General features: G+C 47.7%; 1 protein-coding gene across 3 annotated transcripts in view; it reads right to left on the reverse strand.

The window, feature by feature from the left end:
* Positions 1-12,303, reverse strand: part of HIVEP3 (HIVEP zinc finger 3) — a 569,356-nt gene that overhangs the window by 157,658 nt on the left and 399,395 nt on the right. The gene's annotated exons all lie outside the window — the stretch shown is intronic.

Consider the following 12,303-nt stretch of genomic DNA (forward strand, 5'->3'; position numbering starts at 1 on the left):
CACCTGTTCGTGGCAGAGCCAGGGACTCGACCCAGCTCCCCTCAGGCTTCTCCATACTACCATGCTGCCCCCGAACCTTGATAACAGGCTCTGGGGGATTCATTTCCTCAGTAATGAATCCACCATCCTGGGCTCAACCTGGGATACAAACACCACCAGTCCAGTGTTCAAGTTTTCTGTGCAGACATATACCTAAAGAGCTACAAAGTAGGGTGAAAAGGAAGCAACAGAAATTCATACAGAGGAACCAGCCAGGGGGATGCGAGAGGTCAGGAGAGACATCTTGGAAGAAGTGACATCCAGTTTGAGTTTTAAATGAGAATTTACGAGGAGGGCTCAGTTGGAGATGAGAGAGAGGAGAGGAAGTGGTGGTCCAGGGAAAGAGAAATGCGCAAAGGCACAGAAACATGAAATGATACAGCCCGATGGGGAACTGCACAAGCCCAGTGGTGAGGCTGAAGCCCTCAGTACAGAGGGAACCTGCACTCGGAGGCTGGCACAGGGGTCAAGGCCACATCAAGAGGGGCTCGAAAGCCATGCTCATCTAATTGGACTCCAGTTTGCAGGTAAAAAACCTTACCTCTGGAATCCATATGCCCCACAGTCCCCCTTCCTTTGTCCTTCTGCCATCTCCAGCGAGGTAGGAGGCTATAACCTTACTCTGTCATTTACCCAGGCAGTCCCTCAGAGCCCTGGAATAAGCACTTCTCAACTCACAGGCCCTCTTCTTGGCCACAGACAGCCTTGCATCTTAGATGGTGGAGGAGCTGTGCTATGCTAAAAATTGCTACTTGCAGAAATGAGTTGACTTTGGAATATGGTGTTCCTATGGATAAGCCTGCCAGACTCCCCTGTCCCTGGGATTCTCCAGGCAAGAATACTGGAGTAGTTAGCCATTCTCTTCTCCAGGGGATCTTCCCAACCCAGGGATTGAACCCAGGTCTCCTGCATTGCAGGTGGATTCTTCACCATCTGAGCCACCAAAGAAGGCTAGGGATAAGCGTCATCAACAGGTTTGGAACTTTAGCCAAAGCAGCTTCTCTTGGGTCTGAGTGAATGAAAGGGTTATTGCATGGCCCAGGGCTCCAAGGGGATACTGTTTGGAGCTGAGAGAAGGCCCACTCTGGCCGTGAATTTCCCTACAAGATTGTACCTACACAAGAATCCTGGAGGAACTACTTGGACCTTCACCAGCCTCCAGAACTCAGTAAAAACTCAGAAGCATGAACCACAGAAGGCTGGTAAGGGATGGAGCTAAGGAAGAAGAGGCTTCAGTAGCTTTCTGGCTGGTACCCCGTGTGGCTATCACCATCCCAGCATTTGGAGGTTCTGCCCACTACTGCCCTCCTGGCCCCAGCACCTGATGGTGACACTTGCGACCCATGGCAGAACCCAGAAAATTGTATAGGAACAAAAGGCTGTTTCCATGAGGCCTCATAGCTCCTTTTTTTTTTTTTTCTTTTTCTATTTTATTTACTTACCTTTAATGTGGGTTACTGTTAAAAAGTCTTTACTGAATTTGTTACAACATCACTTCTGTTTCATGTTTGGCTTTTTTTGGCCATGAGGCATGTGGGATCCTACCTCCTCGACCAAGGCTCGAACTTGCACCCCTGGCTTGAAAGGTGAAGTCTTAACCACTGGACCACCAGGGAAGTTCCTCTTTTTGAAAAGCTGAAGTATAGTTGATGTACAATGTTGTGTTAGTTTCAGACATACAGCAAAGTGATTCAGTTATACACACACATATATTTTTAAATCACACAGTGATTATCCAATCCCTACCCAATCCTTAACTGATCACCAGCTGAGTGACCCTTTGTCCTAAAACGTCTTCCAGGAGGCAATGCTCTCTGAAAAAGCCCTTCTCCTGACTCAGGAGATCCAGTCAGGCCTCCTGTGTGACAGATGTGGAAACTGAGCCCAGGCAAGGGGAAGTGGTTGCCTAAGGGTCACGCGGTGCGGCGACTGTGAGGGTACAGGAGGACCCAGGGCTCCTCACTCTCCACCTCACCACCCCGACTTCCTGGAGGTGACTCAGCAAGACAGTCGGCACAGGAAGGAAGTGGGAAAGGGAAGCCCAGCCCGCTGGATTCCAGGTCACCACTCTGTTAGTCCAAAGCCACCAACCACCTTGGCCATGCGGCTCTGCCTGGTGTCCGTGACCTTTTAGCCCTTCCTTCCCAAGGCCACAGCTGCTGACCATTTCCTCCAGGGTGAGACTCACTTGACCTCTCTGGGGTCTCCAGGGACTCCCGTGGTGCTTCCCTCTGCTAGGTCAGGGGGTCACTTCCACAGACTTGGCGAGTGGCCGAGCCTGTGTGGGTCAAAGGCTCATGAATGAAATGAAACCAGGAGGAATTACAGCCTCGTGTTTCGTAACTGGAGCTGTGGAGCCAGTATCCTGGGCTCATCGGCTGCTGTCTCTGGGTGCTTTGGTTAACTCAGTTTCTTTGTAAATCTGTTAAGAAAAAGTGATCCCACCTACTTTGTCAGTTGCTTAGAGGATTAGGTGAGATCTTACATTTGAAACCTACCGTAAACTAAGCCATTCATGGTAGCCCCTGTCATTGCTGCCTTTGCTAGGTAGATTGCCACACGTCATCTCATTTAATTCTCATGGCAAGCCTGAGAAGTAGGTAAATTATTCTCAGTTAGCTGGAGAGACACCTAAAGCTCAGGGAGGAGTAGGCACCTACCTCATGGCTGGTGGAGATAGAATTTGAATCCGGTGCAATCTGATTCCAGGGCCCAAGTGTTCCCCCACTAGTTACAGCACCTTCTCTTGATGTTAGGTGTCCTCTGCTGGTGTTTGCACTCCTGGCTACAGGCTTGTGTGGGCAGGGCCTCTGTCCCCTCCCCCAGGACTAGAGTCTTGGCTCTGCCACTTCCTAAGAGTGAGACTGGGAGTCTCTGAGCCTCTGTGGTCCCGTCCACTGCCTGGAAATTGGCTCTCTCCCGGTCCTCTTCACACAGGAGCAAATGAGATAGACGCCCCAAGCTGGCAAACCATGCTGTCTGAACTCACAGTGCTATTTGTGCAACCAGAGCAACTACTGGAAGGGTGGTCAGTGCAGCCCGAGGCTGGGGCTCCAGAAAGACCAAGCGGCGAGGACAGTCTGTCTTGGTCACCAACAGAAAACGCCACAGCTTCTTCAGCCTGGGGGCTTTCCGTATGCTGAGAACAGGCCTCCGAGAGCAAGGAGGAACAGACTGCGAGTACATCACAAGTCTCTCTGCTTCCCTGGACTAGAAGTTCCCCAAGGGGCAGGACCAGCTCGCAGCACAGGCCTTGGATGTTGGATGGAAGACAGTCTGCCCCCAAGCTCCAGCCACATGGGCCACCTGCTGGGTCACCAAGCAGACCATCACCACCCCCTCTAAGATCCCCTGACTTCGCAGGGAGAAGATAGCATCTCCCCTTCGTGAGCCCCCATCCCCACCTCAACTGCAGCATATTATCATTGTCCTATTTCAACCTAGGATTCTTGTTGGAGCAAGGGGAGGATTTGAATAAATAAATACACTTAAGTTTAATTGTTTTCCATCTGTTTCTCTTGCTGGATTGCAAGTCCCTTGAAGGCTCATTCTGTGTCGTATTTATAATTCTCAAAGACCAGCACAGGGGGCCTGTGGGGGTTTGTGGTGTGGTTCTCCCTTCATCCATGCAGACTGTGTCCTGTTTCACCATCTTCCCATACCCCGAACTCCCACAGGCTGGGCATGTATCAGAATGATGAATAAAACAGATACTGATAGATTCCACTACTAGCAAAAGAGCTGATTTATATATATCTATCTTGACACATTCTGGGCTTACTTTTGGGTTCTGGGCTATATTTTCAAAGAGCAAAGTCCTTGTTTAAGTAATCTTTTGCAGAAAAGTGAGCTGATATTGATGATCCATTATGGGATGGCAATAAGGAGCAGGGGCTTCCCTGATGGCTTAGTGGTAAAGGATCTGCTTGCCAATGCAGGAGACCCAGGCTCAGTCCCTGGGTCAGGAAGATACCCGGAGAAGGAAATGGCAACCCACTCCAGTATTCTTGCCTGGAGAATCCCATGGACAGAGGAGCCTGGTGGGCTACAGCCCATGGGGTCACAAAAGAGTCAGTCACAAGTTAGCAATTAAACAACAAGGAGTAGGGATTCATCTAAAGCCCTATAACATTTTCTTTTCTCTTTTACTTTGCTCCTGAGAAGAATGACTAGAAGGCCACTTCTAGGACATACCAAACACTCTCTGACCTGCATACAGCTGGATTGTGAGAGTTTGCTGTGGCCTTTTAACTACTCACTGTACCATGCACAGACCCCGCCTCTTGTCTGACTCAAGGAACCCTGGGACAAGCAGTATCAAAGGCTTCCAGGGGTGGGGGATGGGAAGAGCAAGCAGAAAGCAGGAGTTTCTTAGACCCCAGAGCCAGGAAGTGGTTCCAAGCTTCTGTGAGTCTCTGGTTTTCACCTGGGAAGAGGGAGACTCAAATCCTCCCTGTAGAGTTCCTACAGGACCAGTATGAGATGATAGGATGTTCAAACAACTAGCTCAGGGCACAGTAAGCATCAATTTAGTCATGCCACAAACATTAATTTAGCATCTACTATGGGCCAGGTGTGTATGCAGATGACACTACCCTTATGGCAGAGAGTGAAGAGGAACTCAAAAGCCTCTTGATGAAAGTGAAAGAGGAGAGTGAAAAGGTTGGCTTGAAGCTCAACATTCAGAAAACAAAGATCATGGCATCTGGTCCCATCACTTCATGGGAAATAGATGGAAAAACAGTGGAAACAGTGTCAGACTTTATTTCTTTGGGCTCCAAAATCACTGCAGATGCTGATTGCAGCCATGAAATTAAAAGACGCTTGCTCCTTGGAAGGAAAGTTATGACCAACCTTGATAGTATATTAAAAAGCAGAGACATTACTTTGCCAGCCAAGGTCCGTCTAGTCAAGGCAATGGTTTTTCCCGTGGTCATGTATGGATGTGAGAGTTGGACTGTGAAGAAAGCTGATCGCCGAAGAATCGATGCTTTTGAACTGTGGTGTTGGAGAAGACTCTTGAGAGTCCCTTATACTGCAAGGAGATCCAACCAGTCCATTCTAAAGGAGATCAATCCTGGGTGTTCATTGGAGGGACTGATGCTAAAGCTGAAACTCCAATACTTTGGCCACCTCATGCGGCGAGTTGACTCACTGGAAAAGACTCTGATGCTGGGAAAGGTTGGGGGCGGGAGGAGAAGGGGACGACGGAGAATGAGATGGCTGGATGGCATCACCGACTCTGTGGACATGAGTTTGAGTGAACTCCGGGAGTTGGTGATGGACAGGGAGGCCTGGCGTGCTGTGATTCATGGGGTCGCGGAGAGTCGGACACGACTGAGCGACTGAACTGAACTGAACTGAACTGATGGGCCAGGTGAGCTTTCCAGGTGGCGCTAGTGGTAAAGAATCTGCTTGCCAATGCAGGAGGAGGAGATGCAGGTTTGATCCCTGGGTTGGGAAGATCCCCTGGAGGAAGGCATGGCAATCCACTCCAGTATTCTTGCCTGGAGAATCCCATGGACAGAGGAGCCTAGCAGGCTACAGTCCATGGGGTAGCAAAGAGTCAGACAGGGCTGAAGCGACTTAGCATGCACGCATGAGCCAAGTGCTATTCCTGGCACCAGAAATAGCATACAGACAATGGCATGTGAATGCATGAAGACAAGCAAAGCGAGGAATAAGATGTGGGCAGCAGGAGGCACGGCCATCTTAAATAGGGGCCAGAGAAGTCTTTAACAAGACTTCTTTACATTTCAGTAAAGCCTTGAAGGAAATGAGGGAGTGAATCCTGTGCACATTTTTCCCAGCAGAGGAGACAGAGGAACAGTATAGGGGCCAGAGGATACGGGGTATTAGAAGTTATTGGTGGCTGCATCACTGGGGCTGTGGAGGCATTTATAAGACCTCTGGCTTTTACTCAGAGACAGGAAGTCACTGGAGGCTTTCCAGGTTGAGACAACCTGACTCTTAGAACTGATCGATACCTTTCTGCCGCACCTTCCCTTCCAAGCCTTATTCAATACTCAGACCTCTACCACTCCAGCTCATAGGCTTTCTCCATTCTCACATTCTTCCAGCTTTCTAAATCAACGCAAACCAGGAGGACCTCCGCTCGTTCTGCCAAATGTGGGCTGGACAGGGGCCTTGCCGAGAGACTGGTTGGAAAGAGAGAAGCCTTCAGCAGCGGGTCCTGCTCTCCTCCGCTGCTTGGAAGGCCTCTAGGCCTGGTTCGACTTCCGTAAGCACACACACTGGGTGCCCAGTGATGCCGGGGACCCCGGCGGAGTCCCCACTGTCACTTCAGCATCTGAGACAGCTCGGCACAGAACTAGGAATTTCATTTAGTACTTCCTTGCCCTGTTTGTTAACCGAAAGGTGAAATCAATTGTTCTAAAATGAAACAATTCCCATCTCTATCAGTGGTTCTTAACCTTTTGTGGGTCACCTGCCCCTTTGAGAATCTGCTGAAAGCTACGCGCTGTCTCTTCAGAAAATGAACACAGAATATGCATTCATTCTCTTATAACTTCAGGGCTTTCACAGATCCCTGAAAACTCAGCAACGAAACTAATGTCTATGCTGACAATTTCTCAGTCTGTAGTGCCAAGGGAATGAATGAATGATGCAATGAAGGAACAAGTGAAGAATAAAGAAGTTGCATGTACTTGGGGGAATTCAAGGCAGGACAAGGTCAGATATGCAGCACCTCTGGACACCTGAATTCTTGCTGATGGTTCCTGTAGGCTTCAAAGCAGCCAACTAAGATGTGTTAACAGCACATGGTGAATCTTTACTGGATAGGTGTCCTCCAGAGAGAGCCCCACGTTTCCTTTGTTGCAGTTCAGTCGCTAAGTCGTGTTGTCTGACTCTTTGTGACCCCATGGATTGCAGCATGGACTCTTTTCCTTAAATTTTATTTATCGCTCTCGTCCAGCCCTTCCGAGTGACCATCTTTCTCAAAGGTATAACACTTTCCTGCCATTCCCAGGGTGCCCTACACAAAGCAGAATCTTTTGGGGGTAACTACAGGGCAACAGGGTAAGCATAAATTCAGACATGGATAGGTAAGCCATTTCTTCTTCCTGACATACAGCTGAGCCAGCTGAGACCTGGAGCCCCAAGTCAGTCCTTCCCCATCATCACCCTCCTGCTGGGACCCAGGCTCCCAGCCTCCCTCTTCATTTTATTTTTCTGATACATGTCCTGAAATGCTGGAATGAACTTTCAACTCATTCTTAACTGCTGCATCTCTTCCTGTGAGGCTTTTAATGTAATCTCATTTTCTTCCAATCACTGTACTATGTTATGACAGAGGGAGACCTTCAGATGTGACTGGAGTCCGTAGGGATCTCTGCCCAAACATGCAATAGCCCCAGAGAGTTCTTCTCCTAGAGCAGAGTCTCCAAGCCCCAAAGACAAGGCTTTGAGGCGCCTCCCACTCCTCCTCTCACAGGTCTCCCTCTCTGCCCTCCTCCCCACCTCCCTCAGCACCAGGCTCTGGCCACCTGAAGCTGGGAATTCCCCAAACAGACCCGCTGTTTCCCAGCTCTCTTCCTTTGCATATGCTGTGCCTGCCACCTCACACAGAGGTCACCACCTGCTTGCCTTCCAAGAGTTCCCATCCCTCTGCGCAAGCCTCACCTTCCCAACCTCCTCAGAAGATCTGTTTCCTTCCTTTGCAAATCCAGGGTCCTTACCTCAACCGTGGCGCCTGTGACATTGTATTTCTGAACTCAGCCCTTCTAACAAAGTCTTTCCAACCTCTTTTTTGAAACTTGTTCAGGGGAAACAAAGGTAGAGCTTAGATAAACACAACTGTTTACCTGTTCATCCCGTGACCTGTGTCTTATTTATCTTTATTTCCCCAGCAAACAGCGGCGGGTACACACTGATGCTTCAGTACATATTTGTTAATAAATGTGTCCTTTGTAGGGTTGTTCTCTCTTTACCCTAAGAGCTGGGTTGTCTGTTGTAATCTCAACCTCCTGCCCTCCCACTGCCTCCACTTCCATTCTGCTGGGAACTTATTAGAACTGTGTGCAAACCACGAGGAAATAGGTACTAAGGGATTCTCTTAGGAGGAAACTGATGGACTTCTGTTATGGACTCAGGTTATTGTGCCTTAAGTGATGGCCATTCTGGTGTAGCTGTGCCTTCTGAGATCCAGTGGGTGAGGTCACTGGATGGGAAAACTCCTCCAGTCAGTTGTCATAGTAACCATGACTTTCAATTTCATGCAAGCGAGTCCCTGAGAGGAAAACACACCATGGGGTGGGGGAGGAGTGGTAGGAATCCATCAAAGGCGTCCTAGCATTGTCCTCTCTTACCCTTTTCTTTGCTTCTTGCTGGTTTACACGCTCAAGGTAGATGCCATTATGTGTGGGCATCTGAGTAGAAGCCGCTTAAAATAGCCACCCGACTATTTCAGGGAGCAGTTGAATATGCATGAAGCTATTTTAGAAAAGATGTGCCCGGCCCAGCTAATCCAAACCCCATCCTTTCCCTTGGAAATGCCAAGAGGAGCTGAATGGGACCTTTCTTAGTCTTTCCCACTGGGGTGGGGGTTTTTCAGAAGCCGCAGAAACAACACCTGGGCTAATGTTGGTCTAGCAGCCCTGTCAGCTCTGCCTCCCGATCCTGCAGTCACAGAGGCTCCAGGCCAGACAGTTCAGCCCTCCAGAGTCCTCCAGAGCCTTGGCAGCCTTCAACCACAACCATGCCACAATCCAGTTGGCCTATATTTGTTCATTTATTCCTTTAACACACTTTTATGGATAGATGAAATGAGACAAGTTCATTTGAGGGGGTAGATGGACAGGTGAGTGGGGACGACAGCCCTTGTGGTTCCTAAATAGAGGGGTGACCCAAAGAAGGAGCCCTGTTCTTCATGATGGCTTGAGAGAGGGGGGAGATGGTTGGATATGGTTCGGGGTGGGATGCCCTGTTGGGAGGGAGGGTGTGCCTATAAGAAGGTGAGAAAGAAAGGGGAGCCAGACTGTGGGGGCCTTGAGGGCTAAGTTAAAGCATGCCACTTTCTCTGAGCCCCCAGGCTGGGCCAGGAAGGCTCCCTTCCGAGCCTACAGCTCTGTTGCACCTGTTGCTGCCGTCAATCCAGACCAGAAATCCCTTGGTCAGATTCTCCTGGGCATCTATGTAACCCAGAGCCAGGCTAGGCACTGAGCAGATGCTCAGAATTTTGGTTGAAAGTGTGGATTCTGGGAGCAGACTGCCTGGGTTCTGATTTGAACTCTGCTTCTCACTAGCTCTGACCTTGGGCATGTTATCTGCCTCTCTTTGCCTCAGTTTTCTCACCTTAAAACGAGGATAATAATAGCACCTATCTCTTTTGGTGAGAAGTACATGAATTAATATATGTAAAGGGCTTAGAAGTCTATGGGGTGCCTGGTAAGAAACATCTAAAATTATTAGCTGTTTTTATTATTCTACCAAATCTGGCTTTTATCTTGACAATGGAAAGGCATCAGGGAGGAGGTTTTCTTTCCAAAATAAAAATAAGTTTACTGCTTTGCCTGATTTTACTTACACATGTCTACCATAAAAGTTGAAGCATTATAAGTACAAAGAAGAAAGAGGGAAACTATCTTTCATGCTGACCCACAGATAACTATCATTAACATGACTAGTTACTTCCCTGGTGGTCCAGTGGTTGAGAATCCACCTTCCAATGTAGGGGACTCCAGTTTGATCCCTGATAGGGGAACTAAAAAATAAGCATCAGTTCTTCGGCGATCAGCTTTCTTCACAGTCCAACTCTCACATCCATACATGACCACGGGAAAAACCATAGCCTTGACTAGATGGACCTTGGTTGGCAAAGTAATGTCTCTGCTTTTTAATATTCTATCTAGGTTGGTCATAACTTTCCTTCCAAGGAATAAGCGTCTTTTAATTTCATGGCTGCAATCAGCATCCGCAGTGATTTTGGAGCCCCCCAAAAATAAAGTCTGACACTGTTTCCACTGTTTCCCCATCTATTTCCCATGAAGTGATGGGACCAGATGCCATGATCTTTGTTTTCTGAATGTTGAGCTTCAAGCCAACTTTTTCACTCTCCTCTTTCACTTTCATCAAAAGGCTCTTGAGTTCCTCTTCACTTTCTGCCATAAGGGTAGTGTCATCTGCATATCTGAGGTTATTGATATTTCTCCCGGCAATCTTGATTCCAGCTTGTGCTTCTTCCAGCCCAGCGTTCCTCATGATGTACTACTCTGCATATAAGTTAAATAAGCAGGGTGACAATATACAAACTTGACGTACTCCTTTTCCTATTTGGAACCAGTCTGTTGTTCCATGTCCAGTTCTAACTGTTGCTTCCTGACCTGCATACAGGTTTCTTAAGAGGCAGGTCAGGTGATCTGGTATTCCCATCTCTTTCAGAATTTTCCACAGTTTATTGTGATCCACACAGTCAAAGGCTTTGGCATAGTCAATGAAGCAGAAATAGATGTTTTTCTGGAACTCTCTTGCTTTCTCCATGATCCAGCGGATGTTGGCAATTTGATCTCTGGTGCCTCTGCCTTTTCTAAAATCAGCTTGAACATCTGGAAGTTCACAGTTCACGTATTGCTGAAGCCTGGCTTGGAGAATTTTGAGCATGACTTTCCTAGCGTGTGAGATGAGTGCAATTGTGCGGTAGTTTGAGCATTCTTTGGCATTGCCTTTCTTTGGGATTGGGATGAAGACCGACCTTTTCCAGTCCTGTGGCCATTGCTGAGTTTTCCAAATTTGCTGGCATATTGAGTGCAGCACTTTCACAGCATCATCTTTCAGGATTTGAAATAGCTCAACTGGAATTCCATCACCTCCACTAGCTTTGTTCGTAGTGATACTTTCTAAGGCCCATTTGACTTCACATTCCAAGATGTCTGGCTCTAGGTGAGTGATTACACCATCATGATTATCTTGGTTGTGAAGATCTTTTTTGTACAGTTCTTCTATGTATTCATGCCACCTCTTCTTAATACCTTCTGCTTCTGTTAGGCCCACACCATTTCTGTCCTTTATTGAGCCCATCTTTGCATGAAATGTTCCCTTGGTATCTCTAATTTTCTTGAAGAGATCTCTTGTCTTTCCCATTCTATTGTTTTCCTCTATTTCTTTGCATTGATTGCTGAGGAAGGCTTTCTTATCTCTCCTTGCTATTCTCTGGAACTCTGCCGAAGAACTGATGCTTTTGAACTGTGGTATTGGAGAAGACTCTTGAGAGTCCCTCGGACTGCAAGGAGATCCAACCAGTCCATTCTAGAGGAGATCAGTCCTGGGTGTTCATTGGAAGGACTGATGCTAAAGCTGAAACTCCAATACTTTGGCCGCCTCATGCGAAGAGTTGACTCACTGGAAAAGACTCTGATGCTGGGAGGAATTGGGGGCAGAAGGAGAAGGGGACGACAGAGAATGAGATGGCTGGATGGCATCACCGACTCGATGGACATGAGTTTGAGTGAACTCCAGGAGTTGGTGATGGACAGGGAGGCCTGGCGTGCTGTGATTCATGGGGTCGCAAAGAGTCGGACATGACTGAGCAACTGAACTGAACTGAACTGAACTGAGGGGAACTAATATCTACTTGCCTCAGGGCAACTAAACCACTTGCCACAACTAGATAAAGCCTGAGTACCACAACGAAAGATCCCACGTGCTGAAACAAAAGATCCCACATGCCATACCTAAGACCTGACACAGCCAAATAAATAAATATTTTCTTAAAACACGAGTAATTTTTTAGATACAGTTGACTGTCATTATTCTAGCACTCTGCATTTGCAAATTCACTGACTCACTAAAGTTGGTTTATAATCTCGGAATCAACACTCACAGTGCCTTTCTGCATTTGCAGACGCACACAGAGCAAAAGCTTTCAGCCGCTCCACGTGCATGTTCCCAGTTGAGGTCGAAAAGGTGACACTGCCTGTTTCAGCTCCACTGTGTCAAGAAGTGTCCTTTTTACAGTCTATTTAGTGCCATTTTTGTGCTTTTTGTCAGTGATCTCACTGTGATGCGCCTTACAGAGACAACGCGTGTGCTAGATAACCTTCCTCCAGGCAAGGGCTATTTGCCATTAGTTCAATATTTTAATATATATTAAATATACATACATATATATAGTTCAAAAACATATATTAAATAAGGTGTATTTGATAGAAACACACATAAAACAGGTAATACGTTGACAGATTGACAGAAATGACCAGAGGCTCCCAGGCACCTAATGTTGTATTTCCCCTGGGAGTGATGGCTCAG

Source organism: Moschus berezovskii, chromosome 4, assembly GCF_049115385.1.
Source record: "Moschus berezovskii isolate FMDL1 chromosome 4, NW_MosBer_1.0, whole genome shotgun sequence".
In the NCBI taxonomy this organism is placed as follows: domain Eukaryota; kingdom Metazoa; phylum Chordata; class Mammalia; order Artiodactyla; family Moschidae; genus Moschus; species Moschus berezovskii.